Source organism: Otolemur garnettii, unplaced genomic scaffold, assembly GCF_000181295.1.
Source record: "Otolemur garnettii isolate 467f Iridium unplaced genomic scaffold, OtoGar3 scaffold00071, whole genome shotgun sequence".
Classification (NCBI taxonomy): domain Eukaryota; kingdom Metazoa; phylum Chordata; class Mammalia; order Primates; family Galagidae; genus Otolemur; species Otolemur garnettii.
Window position 1 is genome coordinate 4,694,951 of NW_003852466.1, and position 23,995 is coordinate 4,718,945.

The 23,995-nt window shown below is 45.0% G+C and overlaps 1 protein-coding gene across 1 annotated transcript in view; it reads right to left on the reverse strand.

The window, feature by feature from the left end:
- The window catches only part of XKR4 (XK related 4), a 414,876-nt gene that overhangs the window by 137,710 nt on the left and 253,171 nt on the right, over positions 1-23,995 (reverse strand). The window lies entirely within an intron of this gene.

Here is a 23,995-nt window from a genome sequence, read left to right on the forward strand (position 1 = left end):
GCAATGAAAACACCTCATTCTTGATTCTGAATTATTTTCTTTTGCTTTGGGAATAAAAATAAAACATTTCTCAACTAACTGAAAGAGGCAAGGGGAAATAATTTGGAATCAATAAAAAATATATAATAAAATTAAAAAGCTGAGATCTGAAATTGATCATATTCAGAGTAATTTTAAATTTTTCTTCTTGAAATGAAAATAATCACCTTCATCAGGTTTAATCAATTTGGAATTTATTTATTTTATTTTAAATAAATATAAAGGTACAAATGATTATGTTGTATTATTTGCATTTGTTAGGCAAAGTTCAAGTTGTAGTTGAGGGAGGGGCAAGATGGCTGACAGGTACCAGCCTCAGACAGAAGCTCCCATCCAGAGGGAAGGATAAAGTCCAAAAAACACCCAACAAAGTTGAAGACTGGGAGCCCAGCCAAGAAAGAAGAGTGATATCTGCAGGACACCTCTGCTAAGGCAAGTGGTGACTCCTAGAAAGCAATCTACAGGTACATAATACATCCCAAAGGAAAAGTGTCCATCCTGTCCCCCAAGAAAGGTGTGTTTTTCTCTTTGTTTTCTCTTCAACTACTCCTCTGAGTCTCCTACAGGCAACCAATAAACTGAGGACCTATTATCTCACACCATGAGTGATTGCTACTGACAGTGGGGTCTACTTCCCTGGAGGGACCATGCTGAGACGCTAAACACCCTCTCCCAGGCAGAAAAGTGGAACTGGTGTTCACTCTCCCATTTTGAATTTCCAGTCCACCCTTCCCCCCTTGCCTGGAGAGACAGTTAGAGGAGACCCAAGAGCAACGTTCCCCTACCCCTGTGGGACCAAGCCCCGGTCCGAGTCCTGCACCAGGAGAACTGCTGGAACCAGGGCAAGCTCCACGCAGACTGATCTTGCCAGCCAGTGTGACCTGCACTCAGTTGCCTGCCCAGCTGCTGTCCCCACTCCCTAGGGGCTTGCCAGAGGCTCTCAGGTGGTGCACACCAAGGACTGATCCAGCCAGCCAGTGCATCCCCTGATCAGATGCCCACCGGTTACTAGCCCCGTTCCTTGGGGGCTCCGTGGCTGTGCACACTGAGGACTGATCCATCCAGCTAGCCGCACGGAGGACTGATCCATCCAGCTAGCGCATCCCCTGTGTGGCTGCCAGCCTATTGCTGACACCGCTCGTTGGGGGCTCCCCAGTGGCAAGCACTGAGGACTGATTCATCCAGCCAGAACATCCCCTGTGTGGCTGCCTGCAGGTTGCTCCCCTGCCCTCCGGGGGCTCCGGCATTCCAGGCCCAGTCTGAGAACTGCAAGAGGATGGCCAGTTGAGAGGGAACCACACTGGAGCGGTGATATCCCAAGGTGAAGAGCAACAGCTGCAGCAGTGGAAACAATAAGCCTTATACTCTTGAGGCTTTTCTGGGTAGATATATCCTGTCTCTCTAGACAACCAGAAGAAGCCACTGGCAGAATGGTTTTAGGGACAGTCTTAGAAAGGTACAAATTCAGCATGGGGCAGAATCAGCGGAAAAACTCTGGTAACCAGAACAACCAGAGTAGATCACCCCCCCAAAGAAGAATGGGGCAGATGCAATTGAAGATCCTTTCCATAAAAAGATGACTAGGATGTCAGAAATGGAATTCAGAATCTGGGTAGCGAATAAGATCAAACAGAATGGAGGAAAGGAGGGAACTAGAATTTCAAATTATTCAAAAGCTGTCACAAGAATTCAATGATTTCAAAGATAAAATGACCAAAGGCTATGGCATACTGAAGCAAGAGGTTGCAGCCCTCAACGATCTGAAAAGTATGGTTGAATCCCTTGGTCAGAGAATGGAGCAGGCAGAAGAAAGGATCTCTGACACTGAAGACAAAGATTTTGAATGCACCCAAGCACACAAAAATGAAGACAAATGGAGAGCAAAAATGAATCACTCGCTCAGAGAGCTCTGGGATAATTAGAAGAAAATTAATATTCGCCTTATAGGAATACCTGAAGGCAACGAAGTTGCTTCACAAAACACAGAGGCTCTTCTTCATGAAATTATGAAAAAGAACTTTCCAGACATGCCAAGAGATTCTGAAATTCAGATAGCAGATAGTTTCAGAACCCCAGCACAACTCAACCCAAACAATACATCTCCCAGGCATATCATAATCAACTTCACTAAAGTTAACATGAAAGAGAAAATTCTGAAAGCAGCTAGACATAAGAAAACCTTAACCTACAAGGGGAAGAGTATTAGAATGACTGCAGATTTCTCGGCTGAAAACTTTCAGGCTAGAAGAGGGTGGTCATTGACCTTTAATCTCCTAAAACAAAATAACTTTCAACCCAGAATCCTGTATCCAGCTAAACTGAGTTTCATTTATGATGGAGAAATTAAATACTTTAATGACATTCACATGTTGAAGAAATTTGCTATAACTAAAGCAGCCCTCCAGGATATTCTCAGACCTATCCTCCATAATGATCAGCACAATCCTCCACCACATAAATAAACCCACCCAGAAAATTTTGATCAAATTCCAATCTCCACAGGGGCAAAAGGATTAAAGATGTCCACTGGACTTTCGAAAAATTCGATACACAAAATTATACTAGGCTTATCAATATTCTCAATTAATGTGAATGGCTTAAATTGCCCTCTAAAGAGGCACAGGCTGGCTGACTGGATACAAAAACTCAGGCCAGATATCTGCTGCATACAAGAATCTCACCTTACTTTGAAAGACAAGCATAGACTCAGGGTGAAGGGATGCTCATCTATATTCCAGGCTAATGGAAAGCAAAAAAAAGCAGGTGTTGCAATTTTATTTGCAGATACAATAGGCTTTAAACCAACAAAAGTGAGCAAGGATAAGGATGGTGACTTTATATTTGTTAAGGGTAATACTCAATACGATGAGATTAATTATCAATATTTATGCACCCAACCAGAATGTACCTCAATTTATAAGAGATACTCTAACAGACTAGAGCAACCTGATTACTCCCATCATAGTCAGAGGTTTTAATACTCCTTTTGCAGTGCTGGATAGATCCTCCAACAAGAAGCTTAGCAAAGAAATTTTGGATTTAAACTTAACCATTCAGCATTTGGATTTAACAGACATCTATAGAACATTTCACCCTAATAAAACTGAACACGCAGTTTTCTCATCAGCCCATGGAACATACTCCAAAATAGACCACATCTTAGGTCACAAGTCTAACCTCAGCAAATTTAAAAGAATAGAAATTATTCCTTGCATCTTCTCAGACCACCATGGAGTAAAAGTTGAACTCAGTAACAACAGGAATCTGCAGACCCAAACAATAACGTGGAAGCTAAATAACCTTATACTCAATGATAGTTGGGTCAGAGACAAGATCAAGGAGGAAATTACCAAATTTTTGGAACAAAACAATAATGAAGAGATGAGTTACCAGAACCTCTGGGATACTGCAAAGACAGTCCTAGAGGGAAATTTACCACACTGCAAGCCAAAGAAGGTGAACAGAATATTAGTAAAACATTTTTTAGACTAAAATAAACATAAATAAATCTAATATTAGATTTAGAGATAACCTAGTTCGAGTTTCTTATCAAATGCATACATCACCTCTTCAGTTTTCCGTTGAGGTCGACCATGTGAATTAATAGTAGGCACTAAACACAGAGCGAGTGCCAAAGATAACAAGGATATATCTGCGAAACCAACAGCAGGATGTCCTGAATGCACAAAGCTTAGTTCTTATTAGAGACCTGGGCTCCTCCTTTGTTAATTTAGTGGATAAAATTTAGTTTCTCTGTTTGTATGTGAGTTTAAACCCTACTTCATGTTACACAAGAAATAACTTATCCAGGGTGACAGAATGAGACTCTGTATCAAAAAATAAATAAATCATTTACTAGTTCTCTGAACAAATTGAAAACACGAAAACCAACTGAGAATGACTAAAATGAGAAAAATATAGCAGCTGAAAGTTCAGATCAATTGCATGTGTGAGTGTTCCCACAAGGAGTCACAGAACTCTGACTTAGTTTCCTGTGGGCCTTCCTTTATCTTTCACTATTTAGAATGAACATGTCTTTTCTAGATAATTTTGATTATTATAAGAGTGGGTTGTACACGTTCACAGGTTATTGAAGACATTTTGCAAACACTTCTGATTAATCCTCACACTCAACTCTTACTGAAGGGGGCAGGGGATCAGTGTGGTTGAATCACTTTCCAATTAGCCTCCTGATGACTTTAATCTTTCGATTTTGTTTCCCAGGATGTCACAACTCATTGGGTGCCCAGCATATGTTCCCCTGCACTTATGGGTGTGCCCAAATTTGTCTTTTCTTCAAGGATGCCTGAGGCACTTGAGAAAAACTGGTGCCACCAGAGTCCCCCAGTCAGCTGCTCCCCAGGACCAGTGGAACAGAGACAACAGAACAAAGGCTGCTTCTTCTGTAAAGGACTGTGTGTTTAATTACGTCAGAACAGCAAGAAGGAGAAAGAATCATGCTCTTCTGAGTCAATACTAAGTGCCAGGCTCGGACTCAGTGCCTTACGTTCATGAGCCATAATTGTGTAGTAAGTGCTAATAAGGACCCATGGTGTTCAGAATGATGCTTGAGGTGGTTCTGTATCTCAGAGGGAATAAATGGGCCTCCAAAAGGCTGAGAAATTTGCTGTAGTTTTCAGAGCCTGGTGCATCATACTGGAGAGCCTGTATGATGGGTTGTCCTGCAGCCACAGGAGGGGAAGAGCTCTGCCTGGGACCCAGCATGGGAAGCCTCTGAGCGCTGCTCCTGGGATGGAGCTGTGGAACTGGTACAGCCAGCCAAGCGCACCCTGCTTCCCTCAACACCAGAGCCTGCTGCAGAACTGGAGGCTGAAGATAGCAGCCCAGATCCATCTGTTCTGACTGGACAGAGGACTGTGAGTGGACAGTAGTGCCTGGCAAACTGCTGCAATGCCCAGAGCATGGCTGCAGTCTTGCACCTGTGTTCTGAGAGATTCTGCAGCATCCAGCAACCAGCATGGGACTTGCCCTCAGCAGGCATTCTGAAAACAAGCCTTGAGTGAAGGAGGGAAGAGGATGCTTCTGTCTTCTTGATGTTACAAATTAAAAAGGGATCAATTCCCTGAAACACATCTGACTGGTAGCTTGATTAGCCCGGTTCTGTGAAGTATGGTTATTTTTGAGAAATTTGGTGATTTGGGGGGAAAACATGAAGCATCTGACAGCATCTGATGTGCGACTGATGAACATGAAGTAATTAGGACGGCCCTTGAGTTCATCGTGCTGCTACTGTGCATTCTGAGAAGCTCCCACGTTGACAGAGAGGAGCGTGGAGTGTGGGTCTCAGACGGATCTCTGACTCGCAGACGGGGAGCACTGTCACTGTCTTCACAATGTCTCTCTCTCTCTTTTTCTTCTCTCGCTCCCCTCCTCCCCAATCCTGAGATGGAGCCTCACTCTGTTGCTCAGGCTAGAGAGCAGTGGCCTCAGCCTAGCTCACAGCAACCTCAAGCTCCTGGGTCAGGCGATACCCCTGCCTCAGCCTCCTTGTATCTGGGCCTGTAGGTACCCATCCCATTGCCAGGCTAGTTTTTCTGGTTTGCATTTTTTTTCGGTAGAGACAGGATCTTACCTTAGCTCAGGCTGGTCTCAAACTCCTAAGCTCAACTGATCCTTCCACCTCAGCCTCCCAGAGTGCTGGGATTACAAGCATGAGCCACTGCACTCTGTCTGTCTTTGTTAGTGTTTTGCTTTAAAAATAATCTCCTAGTTCTGTTCAATGAACAGCAGGGTTACTCACAGGAGTTTGCCCTGAATAAGAAAGTCACTTGCTTTGCTAGCTAATTGGGGAGGATGATTGGATGATTACTGTAGGATGTTTTTGTTTTTATAAGAAGAAAAGACAGTATTTCCTCAGCAATATTGTACTCCACATGATACGTAACACATAGAGTCGGATAGTTTTCAAGGGAGAAAAGTGTGCAGTGACCATTTAGCAAGTCCTTATTACAACAAGAACACTGAGTCTCTGCCAAGGTACGTGACACGCGCTCAGTCACCAGCCAGGCAGTGGGAGAGCTCAGACCTGGATCCACTGCCTCTGGCCCATTTCCTGGCCATAGTCTACTCTTCCCTCCCTTTAGCTTTTTATGTAAATTTTTGTAGTGAGTGTAGCCAAGCTCTATGCAGATTTCCGAGAGGAATGATAAAATGCTCCTCAACTTCAGAAACTGGACACTACCAATGTCTGTGAAACCCCTTCCTCCTAGTCTCATCCGCACGGGCAGCCACTTTGCTGAATTTCATGTTAATCATTCTCTTGTTTTTCTCCATAGCAAGCTCCCTCTCTTGATTTTCAATGTTTCCATTTATTATGAGAGCTAAACGCACAGATGTTCCCCAAAGCTCAGTGGATATTTTATAGCTCTAATATAAGATCAGAATTCTAAAGCCATAAAAATAGCCACTTAGGCCTCCAGATCAGCCTTGGGTTTGTACCCCATTAGTCACCCACAACACTCTCTGACTGAAATGACACTGCTGTTTCCGACCATTAAGAACTTGCTCTGTGTCATTTCCACACCCTTTGATAATGTAAATTTATAAGAACAATTCCTGCTTTAGGGGATCTTTTGCTTCTCTAAACTCACTGCACTATTTTGTATCCTACACATTTTAATTGAACTATTGTTTAAAAAACCAGAAAACAATAACAGCAAAACCAGACCTCCTCCCTTTCCAAGTATTCATTCATATTTCTCCCAGGGACAAACAGAAACATTTGTACTTAAGCGTTGTCAGTTTTAATTTCTATTCCCTGATGAAGACAAGAAAAATCTGATCGGTGCCATGGCAACAGGTTGCCTCAAGCATCGAATAGGTATTGCTTGCTTGCATGCAGTCCTGCTCACAGATTCTCTTTATAAGTGTTAGGAGAGGTGTGATCTTCTTCTAGAACTCACTAAATTAAAAAAGGTTGAAGAAAATCTAATTAGCGTTTCCAGAAGTGCCTTTCTGGGTTCTGATAATATCAGGTTACTGTTTCATATTTATTCCCTGTCTCCACCAGGCACAGGTGCAGCCCAGAGACGGTCTGACGAGGGTGGGGAGGGAGCACGGAGGCAGCACAGAGTCGGGCAGGCAGATCAGCTCACGGCATCGGGGCGACCCTTCACATTGAAGGTCAGTGAGCTTTTTCTCCTTTCTCCCTCCCTTTCTCTTTCCCTCCTTTCATTCCTTCCTGTTTCTTCCTCCTTCCCTCCCTTCTCTTTCCTTCTTTTCCTCTTTCGTCTATCCTTCCTCCAGGGAAAATCAGTGATGTATCTCTCATGCATTTCCTGAGTTTATGTGACAGCACAGCCTGGCTGTAAGGCTGATTGATACCTTGCCTTATAAATGGTCTGTTTCTTTGTCATCTATTCTGATGTGTCAGAGCTAGACATTCTCTGTGTGACCAGGAGGAAGAAGATGCATCGTGGATATGAGATGATACAGGGCATCTGCCCCTCACATTGTCTCCTAGGTGTCTGCTCCGTGAGGGACAGATTACTCTCCTGGCTCCTCTGATAAGGAAACAGATGCAGAGAGGCAGAAGAATGTACTACAGGTCAGAATTTTACATGGTAGAGTCAAGATTCCCAAGGAGGTTTTTTTTAGACAGAGTCTCACTTTGCAGCCAGGCTGGAGTGCTACAGCAAGGCGTCAGCCCAGCCCAAAGCAACTGGAGACTCCTGGGTTCATGTGGTCCTTCTGCGTCAGCCTCCCCAGTAGCTGGGACTACAGGTGCAGGCCACAACCTCCTGACTTGTTTGCCTATTTTTTTAGTAGAGAGGGTTTTATTCTTCCTCAGACTGCTCTCAAACTCCTGAGCTCAAGTGGATGTCACCTTGGCCTCCCAGAGTGCTAGGATTACAGGCGTAAGCCACCCACCAGACTCCAAAGAGGTATTTTTTGACTCTGAACTTTACAAAACTCACAACTTGAGGAGGAGGCAGCCTGCACATTTCTTTTATTCTCCAGGTAGTGGTGAAGGTGGGGCAAGTGCCAGTATCATCAGGCATTAGTGTGAGAGCCAAACTAATTAACTCAAGTCACAAGTCAAACTACCTCCTTTTGTTGTTTATTCAGGATAATAGGCGGCCGCATACCAAGGACCTTATCATACCTAGGTGTTACAGCCCACATCCTGACCCCCTCCCCTTTGTCCCACTAGCCCCCTTGTGCACTCGGCCCACATCCTGAACCCCTCCCCTTTGTCCCACTAGCCCCCTTGTGCACTCGGCCCACATCCTGACCCCCTCCCCTTTGTCCCACTATCCCCCTTGTGCACTCAGCCCACATCCTGACCCCCTCCCCTTTTTGCACTCACCACTCTACTCTGCACTCGTCCAACTTGCGACCCCCTCCCCTTTTTTGCACTGTCACTCTACTCTGCACTGGCCCCACTTGCGACCTTTATCCCTTCCTTCTCATTTGCTCACCTGAGACAAAGAAGACTCATCCCTGAGCCAATCAACCCTGAACACGACCACCCTGTACCTGTCAGTTTAGGACAGACATGGTTTCCTTACCAATAAGGGAATGGGGTGGGATGGTCTAATGGGAGGGAAGAGGGGAAGGTATAAAGGAATTTGTCTGAATAGTCTGTAAGGGCTGTTCCTGCTTTTTCTTAAAGGGCAGCCCAGGCTCTGAGCTTGAATGAATAAAACTCCTCGTGCCTTTGCAGCGATGTTCAGCCTCTCAGAGTGGTGCTTGAATTGAGTCTGGGGGTTAACATTAGGACTTGCAAATATTGTATTACAGTCTGAAAAGTGGCCTGAGCCTGTTATCGCAGAGGTATTTGTGAGAGAAAGAGAGAGGGGGAGAGAGAGAAAGAGAGAGGGAGAAATGAGAAAATGGAAAGACACATAATGGTTCTGAGCACTCATTTATTGAGTTAATGGTACACACTCAGACCAGACTGCTTCTAATATCATGAAGACACGGCCACCAGTTTTAGGAACCCTACACTTTCCTATAACTGTAGGAAAGCTCTCAACACACATGATGTAAATGGTCATGAACTTGTGAGGAAGAGAGTAGTTTCCATGTCTAATGGAGTGAAGGTGATGTGCTAAGAAACTTTAAGGAAAATGCATAAATTTTGTACTAAAAATATAGGTCAATGACCGAACAAAGCCTAACTGCCATTGCTGGAGATTCCTGAGGTTCCAAATCTCTGTGGGACAACAGGGTGAGGGGTGTGAGTAACCTGAGCCCAGATATAGCTGTCTCAGCAGAGGGCACGTTTGTGTTTAGCCTCAAGGTTAGGGGAAAGGAGTTTAAATTGGACTACATTCATTTGAAAGAGAAATGGAATGTGAATAGGAAATTTATTTCTGATTAAATTAGGAACAGGCTGAGAGCTGCTGCCATCCTCCATGAGAGACGGGAGGGAAGGAAACCGGAAGGCCACACGGGTGGGTAGATGGAACACCCTCCACGTGTCAGAAGTCTCGGGTTCTTTACATTGTTTATTTTATTTTGTTCTAACACCACTGCAATTTAAAGCACTCAGATTATTTTTGCTAAGGCTCACTATTGTTAAGTCACACGCTAAGGCCACGTGGCGAGTGAGAACCCAGAAGACTGTGCTCCATGGCATTTCTCCTCACAGAGTCCTGGGTGTCCCGAGGTGACTCCACCAGTAACACTGTTGAGATGGTTCTTGGTGGATTTCCTCCATTTTGAGGGCCTTGGCCCGGTGAGGGCACGGGAGCCCTGGGTGTGCAGAGGTGACCCTGGGAGCTGGGCAGGGCCAGCTTTTGTTGTATTTCCCAGACCCGTCTTTCCACAGCCTGTCATCACAACCACACTGTTTATAGCTCTGTCCTAAACTTTGCGCTCTTGGCTACATCATTCATTTTTTTCTTTTCTTTGTAGTCTAGAAATTCTACCCTTGCTACCACAAGTTCTTCCCTCTGGTCTGCATTTTTCTTTCTTTCCCAAACGGTACATGATGTTCTGCCAGGCACCTTTGTGGTCTCTGGATTGTCACATCCAGCCAGCTCTTTTCAGCTTTAATCTGCACTGGCCTCTCACGTGCCTTTCTTTGGGTACCTCATCACCATGCCCTCCTGACCGACCACCTCTCTCTCCTCCCTCCTCCTTCTCTGGATCTCCCCCCACCCCAGGCCCTTAGGTAGTGGTGTTCCCCAGAGTCTGTCTTTGGCCTCTTTCTTCCCCAAAGAGCTCCCCCTAGGTGGGCTCTTCTGTTATTACTGCTATAAACTTGCTCAGCAACAGTGCCTGAGAAGCTTTTCCCCTCCTCTTCAGGTGAAATCACTCGCCTCTCTGGGTGTCCACTGTCCCTGAGTCTGCCTGCGATAACCTTTCCTCTTATTGTTCATCAGTTGCTGCCCACAGTGGGGCTGCAAGCCCTTTAAAAGTAAGTGTTGTTAATCATGTTCATTGTTCTAGTTTCACCCGATGGTCTGCCATGGATAGGTACTCATGGATAGGTTCATTGAATAAACAGGCAGAGAGTGATTTTCAGAACGCCTGAGTTTCAGGAGCAAGTTCCCCTTACGCCCTCCTGTTCCTGGGGCTGGCAGGGTTGCAGCACTTATCCTGGGGTGAGAGGACAGGACAGCCCCTTCTCTGACTCCCTGGGTCATTCTTACTGAGCCCCTTCTCCGACTCCCTGGTCATTCCTCCTGGTCCTCCCTCCCAAGCGTTTCTATACTTGAAATCATTCCACTCATTCTTTGAGGTCAGTATTCCCTTTGCCATCAAAATCTCTGGCCTTCTTGAATTTGAAATAAAAATCTCCCTCTGTATTCCCTCAACATTTGAAAAATAAAATGTACTTCAAATACTTTTTGTGACAGTTTTTCTATGTTGATTTTTAAAAAGAATAGGTGAAATGGGGTTTTGCACTTACTTATTCAGCCATTTATTCCAAACGTCTTTGTTAATATTTGTTTCTTATTTATATCATGGAAGATACCTTAGATAGTCTTTTAATTTGAATTTTAACTCAGTATTTTAGGTAAAAAAAAAAAAAATCTGGAAATGCCTGCCTTTATTGAAGGCCAGTGGGCTGGAATCACCTAGTTTTCACTAGTGAAGAATTTCAGCCAAATTGAATTATCCACACTTTTGAATGGATAATATTATATAAGTTTTAAAAGTTTTGAAGTTTTGGAGTCTCCTTAGTCTCACAGACTCACAGGCTTTTTCTCCAGCTGAGATGTGAGTTGTAGAAATTTAAGATCACAATGAAAGTGCTGACACACCTTAGCCAGGCAGCTCAGCAGGCCCGCCCTCTGCAATCAGCGCTCATTGTGAGCTCTGAAGAGTGAATCTCCTGCGATTCTGTACTGATCTGGCTGACAGTGCGCAGGGCTCTGTCGTTCACTTTATATTCCACATGGATACCCACGCGTGAGCAAGACGCTAGGGAAAAACCCAAACTTTCCTGAAATCATTCAATAGAAAATGATTCTGGTGTTTTAGTCTTGCTGAGTCACCCAGAAAATTTTACCTTAAATGTCTGAGGAATACTTTAAAACTTAGTCTAACTCCAATCTACTGAATAAATGCAAACTATATTTCTATACTGGAACGTAAACTATTTGATACGGAATGCCCCTCACCAATCAGAATTGGGTTAGAAAATCCTAATCTTATAACTCTCAGTGGCTTCTTAGGGGAAAAAACAGCTATTTGAGAAAACACTCGAGTAAGCCACTTTTGAGCTGTTTTTTAAGTCGGCCTCACCTGTCTGCCCTTCACCCCGCTCAGCCAGCATTCTGATCACCATGCATGGTGGTGATTCTCAGGGTTTAGAAACAAGCACAGTTGATTGGTAGTCAGGGAAAGCCAATGATGGCTCTAACTTTGGCCACTGGCTAAAGGTTGAGTAAGAGGAAAAGAAATAGGAGCTTCTGTTTTCTTTAAGCTATGAAGAGTTAAAACACCACTGAAACTTGGGGAGGTGAGAGGTTGGCAAACCAAGAAGACAGGAGAAGGCTGTGAGCGGCAAGGGTCCCAGCGCCGTTCACTGCAGACAGACCCTTCTGATGCTTCTCTCTCTCCACACAGGGCTGAGCAGCTGCTCTGGACCCTTCCTCAGGTCTCTGCCCGCCACTGCCGTTGTACACAGAATTAATTACACTGTCTGTCCACCACATACAGGACCTCATTTACCACCCTGAGCCTGGGCACGCACACGTGCTCACTCACACCTCGGAGGGAGAAGAGAGAGAGCGGGGAGAAGAATACTGAGTGGAAAAATCCAAGAATTGTGCTTGATTATCGGAGATAATTAAGTAGAATCTAAAAATAGTCAGGCCCCTTATTTCATATTATGTTCAAAATGATTCAACTTCAAAGCTATTCACAGCTGTGCAGGGGCTGGTCGACCATCCAGAGTTGATTTCAAGCACTTAAATCAATGATAAGCAGATGAAGCATCTTTCTGTTCTTCTAAGTATAACTTGGGGTGGTGCCAGGACTCAGAGACTACTGAATGTGAAGTGAAGACATCAACAATACCGTTACCCCACGACACTCCTGTTTATGCTGCCAGTATTTTTCAATAAAGTGGAGCTGTATGGCCAGCACGTCGTGTGAGTTTTGTGATTTTCTTCTTACGAAGTTGTTGGTGATGAGTCTTTAAAACTGAAACTCCACATAAACATGGATGGAAGAAGGCTAGTGATGATCTATTTACTGATCCCCACGTGTCCCTAAGTACTATACAATGCAAAAACACAGCCTCAAAAGCAAGAAATTAGGTTGTGGGTTGTGGTCCTTTCAGAACTATGTAAGCCAGGATTTGTCCTGATCCTGAAGCTCTTTCAAGTGTTAGGAAAATATCTAACTATGTGCTGTAAGTAACATCGGCCATTCCTTTGCTCCCAGGAGGCTGTCGGCACAGCACCCCCACTTTGTTGTTACCTTTTCCTTCCTTCATCGTGACAAAGTGTTAGTGTCATTCATGACCCAGTTTAAAGGCTACTTTTTAACAAAAATGTTCCTGGTTTCGTGTTCCCTGACATCCTCTTTGGCACACCAGTAGCATGGCACTGCTACTTGCCCCGTGTTATTTTCCATAAGAGATTCCTCTTGCTCCCCAGAGGACTTTAGAACGACCACCACCAGGGTGCAGGGCACTGACTTATAATTACTTTTTGGTCTTTCTTTTCCTTTAATTGAAATTCCTTGAGACCAGGAGCTCTATGATATGTTTTTGTATCAATCCTGTCTAACATGAGCTTGGCCATGGACCGGGCGTCTGTTCTTTCTTCTACTCAACAAATATCCAGGACTAGCTGCCAGGTTCTCAGTGTGGTGGTTCTGCTCCACCTTGAGTACTGGCATCATCCCTGGCACCACCCTTGCTCGTGCAGCCTCCACTGAGCATTCCAGCATCTGGGAAGGGAGGACATGTCATCTTTACCTCCTTAAGCCTTGGCACTAAGAATTATTGGAAAAATATAATACATGTAGAAAGCCCCTCCTGTCCCCCCCCCAAATCCTATAACTGTCTGAGGGTAGAGGCTGCTCTTTAATAATTTTCATAATAATTTTAGCTCTTCACAATTTATCTTTGGTCAGGCTTTTGTCAAGTTTTTGAGGAACTTACATCTGCTTCCCTTACAATGTTGGTTCAAATCAAGTCTCTGAGGGAAACTGCTAGGAAAATTTTGTTTCCTTATTAATGAAGTCCTGCTACTTAATAGAATAGATTTCATAAAGTTTTAAAAGTCGAAAGTTCTAAAGGTGTACATAATACAGTAACAAGACAGAAAGACATTTCTTAGAATTATACCCCTTATATTCAGAAGGGGCACTACTAAGAGTTTGTCCCTAAATCTCAAGAGATTTGTCCCTTCTCAGTCTTGTCCCCTCTCAGTGTCGTCCCTTCTCAATGTCGTCCCCTCTCAGTGTCGTCCCCTCTCAGTGTCGTCCCCTCTCAGTCTTTGTCACTTTTATTACCCTCACCGACTTCCTGTGCATTTGGATCATAAACCTGAGACATTGCAGAATTTTCTGAGGAAATGTACCTTAAAATGATCAATTTGACATTATAATCAAAAACTTTCCTACTATATACCCTGTTTGCTCTTGAATTCAGCAAGTTCACTCTTAAGTATTTATCTTTGAGAAATAACTAAAGTCTTCTACAAAGATTTAGTCGATAATGTGTTTTTCATAGCATCATTTATTATAGCAAATATAGATGTCAATATCAGACTTCAGAAATAGGAAATGGCTTGGAAAGGAAAAGGATAACACATATGTTGTTATACTGTGTAGTCATTAAAAATGGTGTAGAATTATATATATATATTTCATGTACATATGTATTAAGAAAAGGGAGATTGCAAAATAGTATCCATGTATTGGTTCTATTTTAATGTAATATATATTAAAGCATGGATGAAGTCTATAAAGATAAGAAAAAATATAATTCCTAACTATTTCTTAGTGGCAGAATTTTTATTTCTGAGTGGCAGGAAGGTGATTAATGTCTTCCCCTCTGGGAATATTTGTGTTTTCTATTTTAATAGTACGTGTAATAGGGAATAAAAGTTAACATTTAAAAAATTCAAAATATGTAGAAGTTTTACAAATGTAGCATTTGGAGAATGAGAACTTATGTCTTTTCATCTTTATAAAATAACAACATGAGGCTCGGCACCTGTAGCTCAGCAGTTAAGGCGCCAGCCATGCACACTGGGGCAGGCACAGTGGAATCCGGCCTGAGCCTGCTAAACAACAGTGACAACTGCAACAACAACAAAAAATAGCCGGGCATTGTGGTGGGCACTTGCAGCTACTTGGGAGGCTAAGGCAAAAGAATTGCTTAAACCCATGAGTTGGAGGTTGCTGTGAGCTGTGACGCCACAGCACTCTACCAAGGGCAACATAGCGAGACTCTGTCTTACAGAAATAAATAAATAAATAAAATAACAACATGATTTTGCACAGAAACTTGTCAGCAGTCTATACTGTATAGTCCAAATGAGAAACCAATAAAAAATGAAACAGCTTCTGAGCCCGGTGAATGCATGCACTACCCTTCACGCAAATGCTCTTGGGTGGTGTCTGTGTTATAAACTCTGTTAAAGCTTTAAAAATGTTAAATTATTTTTGAAAGGAGTTCAAAGCACAGTAACTATATTCTTTTCTTGAACAACATAATTTAAGTTTGCTATGGAAGTTTAACTACAGGATCAAGTGTTCTGTGAGACGTAAAAAGGTTGAAAAACACTAGTCTAGGGGAATGACAGGATGAAGGGCCAGCAAACGTAAACTCCTCAGTGAGGAGGGAAACACAGCACATTCGGGGAACAGAGGACGGCCGTGCTGCTGGGCCCAGCAGGCAAGAGGAGAACAGACAGATGGGCGGGTGACTGGGGACCTTGGGACATGTCCTTCCTCAAAGTCTGTACTTCAAGTCATCACAGGGGTTTACAGAGGGAAGTAAAGTGATAGAAAGGTCACTGTGGGCTGCCCCGTGGGAATGACGGTACAGAGGCAAGGAAGAAGAGCCACCAGTTCACTGGAGAGGTGGGCAAGGCTGTGGCCTGGACTAGGGTGTCAACAGCAGAGGTGGGGGTGCTTCAAGGTGGAGCAGACAGGACTTACTGATGGACTAGATTAAGGAAAAATCATGTACACATTTTAGCTCCATGATTATCAGAAGATGCAAATTAAAACCATACTATCCGTGGCTAAAATTAAAAGAACACAGAATGCCAAATTTTGGGAGGGATTTGGAGCAATCTCAATATACACTCACCGCTGGTGGGCATATACATTGGAACCACCACTTTGGAAAACACTTGGGCATTATCTCCTAAAGTTCACCATGCCTGGCCTGCCCTCAGCTCAGGAATTTCACTCTCAGGAATTAACCCAGCAGAAATATGTGTACATGTGTATAAAACACAGAGAAGAAAACATGTACAGCAACATTAATCATAGTATTCCCACACTGGAGATAAACCAAGCGTCCATCAACAATCATAGAACAGACAAACGAAATGAGGTTTATTCTTACAGTGAATAATTGTAGAGGAGTGAAAATGAATGGGTTACAGGTGAGAGGAACCATGTCTCATAGCATGACACGGAATAAAAGAATCTGAAAACACACACACGTATCATTCCACTTATTAAAGCTCAAAAACCTAGAAAACCATTTTTATTTCAAAATAGTGATCACACTTGGAAAGAATGCAAAGGACCCTTTTACAAAATATTCTCTACATGTTGACCATCTCTTGTAAAATTTTGTACCGAATAGTTTGTAAATAAAGGTATATTTTGCTACGATTTCCCATTTCCTCATGAATGAGGACTTTAAGGATACCCTACACTTTAAAACTAACATTTAAAAATTATATAGAGGATGGGAAGTGAGGACAAGGAGACAGGATAAAACAAATCTTACAAAGAATTTGCAAAGAACAAGAACGGAGCCTGGTCATAGGGGATGTGGGTCTGCATTTTCCTTACACAGCACATTTGCTCATGGAATGAAGGAAGCAATGGCGCAGCAAGGACAGACTGATAAGGTGGAACAGGGAGAGAGTACACTTTGAAGAGGCTTGAGCCGGTGAGCAGGGCAGGTGCCAGCGCCGAGGAGCGAGATCTCAGGCACCAGCAGGAGCTGGAGGATGGCAGGATGGAAGGGACAGACCCCTCACGGGTGGGGACAGACCCCTCACGGGTGGGGACAGACCCCACACGGGTGGGGACAGTGCCAGGGAAATGCAATACCTCTTCTTTCATTGCTTCTATTTTTCTCATTGGAATAAGAGTGAGGCCAATAGTTAAAAATAATGAGGCAGCCATTTAGAAGTGTGAGGACACAGGAGAAAGTAAGAAACAGTCCATTTTGGAGCAGGCAAATGAATTTCAAGGAGGAAAGAAGGGAGGAACATGAATAATGAGCGGCTGCCAGAGGTGTGCAGCCAGGTGTTTAAAGACAGACATGCGGGTCGCCGGGTGGGCCGCCAGGACACTGTGACACAGCCTCGGTTTTTAGAGCCAGGCGTGAGTTTCACACCGTAGTCTCTCAGGCTCTTACCTCAGGCTGTTACTTGGAAATAGCTTCAACAAGCTTGGTATCAAGTGTCTCCGCTGGAGGCAGGTGAGAGTGACAAGAGAACTGGGCCCAAGTGCGGGATCCTGCCACCCTGAGAGGGGCTGGGGGGGGGCCGCAGAGGGCATCTCCCAGACGCCCCACAGTCACCCTGAGAGGGCATGGGTGGGCCCGCAGAGACAGCCACCCTGAGAGGGGTTGGGGGCCCTGCAGAGGGCATCTCCCAGACGCCCCACAGTCACCCTGAGAGGGCATGGGTGGGCCCGCAGAGGGCATCTCCCAGACGCCGGCCAAGCTGCTGCCGGGGAGTTCGGCCAGAAGGTGGCATGGGCGGGGGCTTGCAAGGTGGGAGGGAGGAGAAGACACTTCTCTGGTCCTGGCTCAGATCAGCTCCCTCTTGTTACTGGACCTCCAAAGCTCTTGCCTGCAGCCTGACGCTGTTTTTGGCGCTCCTGGCACCAGCCTAGCGGTGGGGTGGGGTGGGGGTTGCAGGCAGCAGCAGCCCCTCCCTTGGGCTGCAGGAATCGTCCCGCTGCGCCCTGGCGGGTTCCAGCCTGGCTGGCTTCAGGGCAGTCCGGCAGCTGCGAGGCTGAGCGCCCTCCCCCCAGTCCTCTGGCCCCCAGGGTAGGAACTTCTTCCTTCAGTTAGAAATCTTTTTTTCATGAGCATCTGCTTTTCGTCCTCTCAGCACCTCTAAGTCCCTTCTTTTTGAACTACCTAACATATTCCACTTTCCTGGTCTCCTTGACACATGGTCACTAAAAGCAAAACCCGGCAGCTAATGGTCTGAGATCGCAGCAGCACCCGCCGGAGCCCTGAGCGCGCAGCTCCGGGAGCGCCGCGCAGGCAGCGCCGGGTCTCAGCGCGCAGCAGCCGCAGCAGGCAGAGGCCGCGCCGCCCGCGCGCCCCGCGGTCCAGCGCAGCCAGAACCTCCGCCGGGGACGCCCGTGGCTTTGAAGCTACATCTCCGGGACTGGAGACTCTCCACCTTGCCTGCTCCTCCTTGATTTCCCCCAGACAGTCAAGGTGTGATAGATTTCACAGATACAACTCTATTTTCACACACATATTTCATCAATTTACATGATAATTAAACTAAACAATTCGGTGATTAAACTAAGCGATCCAAAAGGAAGTTCACAAAGGAAAGGACATTAAAATAAACGGCTTCGGAAACCCAAGTTGACTCTTGTTAAGGAGTTCAGCTCACCTGGAGGGTCCCTGCTGGTGGAGTAAACTTTAGTCACTAAAGTAACCTGTTGAACATGAATATTCACTATACTAAGGGCCAACCTGGGGAGGAACATTCTAGAGAGGGAAGGGAGAGCCTGGGGAGGAACCTTCTAGAGAGGGAAGGGAGAGCCAGTTGACCAGCCAAGAGCTCCGTGTGTGAGTCATACCCGGTGGGCAGCCTTCCTGGGAGACGGTGGTGGCTGGGGAGAAATGTGGTGAGCACAGGCAGCTTTGAGCACAGACGTGCATGAGCCACCTCTCTGGCCAGAACTGTCTGCTTCAGTCCATCAGCACTGTCCACGGGCGGACTCAGGGCCCTCAGCGCCCGGCCACAGGGGCTGGGTGGCCCCAGGCCGCTGGAGGGATGTGCTCTGAAGGCTCCTTTCATTCTGTTACCCACTCTAGAAAACGGAACGACTCAGTCTGGAATTTACCCAGACACATGAGTGTCTTTAAATACTTTTGTCGTGTTGTTTATGATGCCTCATTATAAGCTCTTAGTAAAATGTGAATTTTTTTAGGATGAATTTTGCACAGAACTTCACACACTATCACGCACACAATAGACACTCAATAAATGTGTTAATTAATTAACTAAAATAGCAACTGCAAAGCAGACAGATCCAGAGGGACTTGGAGCACTGTCCCACTCACAGGCTGGCACTCTCGCCCATGCCTTTCCTCCTGGGCACGCTCAGAAGATGGTGGCAAGTGGCAGAGGAGGGCCTTGGGGGGGGGGGCTATGACAGCCTGCTTCACGACCAAATCCAACCGCTCCATCCTAAGCATGCCCACCAGATACACAAATGAGGTGGCTTTCACCAGTCAGAGATTTCTTAGTTGCCCTAGTTGGCAGGTGACGGCACTTGCTGGATGTTTGAGGACAGTCCCTGCACTCCTGGCTTCTCCAGATGTCTCCCAGGATCAGGACGGGAGAAGAGTAGTCAGAAACCTCCTCCATCCGCCTTTCCTTCTCTTCCTTTTTTACAGTGTATTCAGGGTAAATTGTTGGCAAAGGGGCAGCACATGCCGGGTTTTGGAATATGAAGAAATGAGAAGTAGGTGTAGGTGTTTTTTCCTGCTTGGCAAAGCTCTCCTGGGCACACAGCCGGGGTTTGGCAGTTGTCGGTAACTCACTCAACACACTCCAGCTAAATACACTTAGAGTATAAAAGGAGATCTTCCAGTAACAGCAAGTCAAGATTGAAATGGGAAAAGAAGAACTAAAGCCTTTTGGAAACAGTGGGAACATTTGGAGTGATACACTGACACCCAGTCTGTCGGTCAGAGAAGGCCAGATTTTTCTTTGTTTGTTTTGCCAAACAAACTCCTCCCGAGGAAGGGTTTTTTTCTGCACGAGGCCCCCTCTGGGCAGCCAGGTAACTGCTGCCCACAGCCCAGGCTGCGGTTGACACACACTCATTGTGACCAGCACTGCCACCCTGTCCAGCATTCTAGCTGCTCCCAGGGCAGAGTCGTTGCCCTCAGGGGAGCACGGAGAGGTGCTGTGTAGAAAGTCAGTGGTACATGAATCCATATCCTCTCCCCAGCTATGGGCTGGATCTATGCAACTAAAATAGAGTATTCAGAGAATCACAATTACAAAACTAAAAAGGGCTTTGGAGATGTGTTAGCCCAGTCTGCTCATTCACAGGTCTCGAGTCACTCAGCAAGCCCGGTAGGTGATTCAGACGGCAGCCGCTCCCTTTGTACCTGCCATTTACCTGGAATCGAAGGTCTGACACTCCAAATGGCTTGTCCTGAGTCCTGTCTGTTTTTCACAATCTCAGACTTTTACTTGTTTTCTCTTCATCATCTCAGACTTGAAATGTTCAAACTCTTCTCACTGGAATGGCCTCTGCTCCTGACCTGCCTGCTTCCATTCTCACCAGCTCCTTTCTCGGCCACACGGACTTGAGCCTGACGTTTCTCTCTTCTGGTCCAAACCCTGCCAATGGCCTGATCATTCCTGCTTCACTGTTGTTGGCACCTCCTGCCTAATGCAGAGTCCTTCATTCAGGGTTTGGGACCTCAAATTTGGATGATTCTTCCTGCTTTGCGTGCCATCAAATTTCCACCTGTTATTTCCCTGCTCTAAACATCAGGCCTCATCTGAGATATGCTCAGGCAGAATCTGTAAGATTTCCTATTAGATGTCATGCAGGTGAAGTCTAAGAGGCCCTAGGCTATGTGTGAAGGGTCTCAGCCAAGTGCTTTGTATGCATTGTTATCTTCTGATCATCACAATCCTGTGAATTAGATGCCATTCTTATTCTCCAGTGCATGGAGGTAAACTGAGGCTTAGTAACAGAAGGAAAGTTGCCAGAGGTCATAGACTGAAGTTCAGGACACTATGAGGAAATAATAAGGAAAGATCAAAAATATGAATGTGTAGTCAGGAGAGGCCACTGAGGAAATTAGGCTGAATTCTAGAGGGTGAATAAGAATCAGTCAGGCTAAAGGAAAGGGGGTGGGCATATTTTGAAGAGGTTCACAGAGTGTGTGAGGCCCCAAGTTGGGAAAGAAGTGGGAATATTTCCAGAGGAGAGAGGAGGCAGGGTGGAGGTTAGAGCGTGATGGAAAAGAACACAGTGACGTCCAGGACGGTGTGACCTGCTCAGCAATCTTGCTTTAAATTTTAGTGAGTGCTAGGGGGAGCCAGAGGGCTTTAAGTATATTTGGGGAGCAAACAGTGTCTTAATGAGCTCTCAGACCACTCCAAGGAGAATGGGGTGAAGATGGCACCACAGGATGTGGCAGCAGGATGGGCACAGGGTCCGGGTGGGAGGGGAAGTTTGACCAGGGACACGGTAGAAAGCAGGTGGAACGTTTGAGATTTCACTTGAAAATACAACTGACAGATCTTGGACTACATCTTATTATACATCTTCAATGCCAAGAGCAATGTCTGCTAGGTGGAGGCTAATAGGAGTGCTATGGCCCATCTCGGCTGACGGGTCTTCCTTCCATCTCTCCTTCCATCCCTCCTTCTTTCCTGCTTCCTTCCTCTCTCTCTCTCCTCCTCCTCCCCTGGCTCTCTCCATCTTTCCTGGTGGGGAAATGGGATTACAATTGGGAAGTCATAATAAAGTGTGCACTGGAGTCTCTCTGGAAGCTCAGTGCACACTGCTTCCTGCCCTGGGCACACAGTCGGACCTCTCAGAGTTGATCTTAGACTCCAGTGACAGCAGGTCCCAGGGAAACACCAGGTCCAGTGAAGAGCAGCTGGTGCCTTATGATATTTCCAAGGTGACAATGTGGAGAGGAAAGCACTGCGTGATCAGCTCAGCCCTGATTCCTGGTCTTAGAACAGAAGATCGTGTTGTCTGAGCTGGTCTTTGTTTGCTGAAGGGTTTGTTGTTGGCATTTGCTGCAGGGTGTTTTCACTCTTTGGTCTTGTAACACAATCTTCTATCCAGTTTCCTTGTAAAAAAAAAATAGCAGCAATACGATCAAACTACTGGAGTTGTTCCTCACCTTGTGTTTGAGGACTTGCATCTGTCCTTGTGATCCTTGCATCAACCTGTCTTCTGACCACCTTTGGGTGATACAGGATCTAGTTTTCCTACAGCATTCTGATGTTGACAGCAAGGCTGGCCTTGGCCAAGGACGAGATCCAGCCTGTGCCATGCCTCACGTAGATGTGTTGAGCTTAGGTGAAAAGTTGGGATATCAAGTGTCAGGGAAGGGCCACAACTCAACCCCCCTCCCTACATTTTGGTTTCTATGTTTAGGATAAATTATCTGATGAAGAATAAAGATTGCTTTTTTTCTTCACTTTTTTCTGTACAATTTTAGATAAAAAAAAAAACATGATCTCATTTCCTTAGACCTTCTTTTATCTTTTCTCCTCTTCATCATTTTTGAAAGAAAAACTTCTCTGTCATTTTCTAAATCTTTTATAAAACTAGTGGTGATACTGATTAGCCTTGGGCCACAGGAAGGTCAATTTGCAACTCTCGTTATTTGCTCCAGAGCCTGCCTCTCCTGGAGAGTTCCCAGTAGTATAATCGTACTAAGGAATTGCCAGGTTGTTCTGAAGATGAGCACTAGATTCTTTGATGGAGATTTCCTTTGATATTGCCTTTTAATTTGACCAGATCATTTCCTTGAGCATCAACCTGGCATTAAATGTCTACTAGGCACTCACTGATTCAAGGATAGAGTAGAGCTGTTTGGAGATCATTGATCTTTAGGTTTGAGAAAACTGGGGCCCAGAAAGATTAAGTGGCTTGTACAAGGTTTCACAGTGAAGTGGTGAGATTACTGGAGCCAGAGCCTCTGGACCCAGCTGATGGTCCATAACCACTAAACGCCACTGAACTCGGATCCACCACTAACTTCCACAGCCCCCTCCTTCTCTGTGCCCTTCTTTTCTCTTTCCTTGCAAAGACACCACTTTCCCTTTCTTCCAATTTTGTTTTCTCTTGCATTTGAGAGCACACATCAGGGATTTCTTTAGCCCTCTTCTGAATTTCTTGGTCTAAAGCTATGCTAGTGTGAAGCCAGGGTTGGGCCAGGAATTTATGAATAAATGGGTCACTGAGTCCTAAGACACCTTCTTTCTCCCTTTTCCTATATAGGTAATATGCACCCTGACCCTCTCCTCCAAATTAAAACACTCAGCCTAAGCTAAAGTGCTCCTTCCTATACAAAGCTATAAGGACATTGAGGAGATGGCCCAGACCAACCACACCTCAAGCTGGAGCCTGACCCAGAGCACAGCACAGCATGTGTGTGCATACGGGGGCTCACAAAGGACTCTGCTGAGATTTAAACAGCACATTACAAGTAACCAGTTAAAACATCTGTTAACTCACAGAATTGACAAATTATTGAGAGACACTTTCTCATCCATCATCCATTACAATATGGTAACCAGTTAAAGTACCTGTTAAGTTACAGGACTGACAAATTACTGGGAGACACTTTCTTATCCACCATCCATCACCCATTTATTTACCTCTCTACTAATCAGCCTGTCTAATTTTCTTGTCACCTCATTCTAGGAAGGGTTTGATTAGCAGGCCCTGTGGAAACATCTGGGTGGCTCTGTTTGAATGGAATTGTCTTACTGATGAAATCGTCAAACCAAATAAAACACAAAAATGTTAATATGATAACATTCATTTTATATTCAAAACTCAAGTTTTATAGTATATAAATACATATTGTTAAATATCGATAACATTTTTCCCATATGACCTTCTTCTTTTTAAATACTATAAATATAAGGTAACTCCTGCCATTTCTTTTTAATGTCTCTCTTTCTCTCCATTTTTTAATGTTGAAAGGAAGTAGTTGGCATTACCCTCACACATGCACATACACACCTCTACAAGCGTGTGTGTGTACACATATACATTCACGCACACATACAGTAGAACCTCTGTAAGTTGCCCACCCAAGGGACTGTGACAAACTGGTTTATATTTGGAGGTGGTCAACGTAAGGAAGTAGGCCTACTGTGCTGGTAAGTACATGGGGCGCATGTCTGGTTTATGAAAATGAGGTGGTGGTCAACGATGGAGGTTCTATTATGTATAGAAGCCCATATACATATATATAACATGCTTTACACATGTGTGTGTATATGTACATACATATTAGGGTGCCAATATCAGAGAGATAGCGACTGTTCTCTTGGTAGCCAGTGGGAAT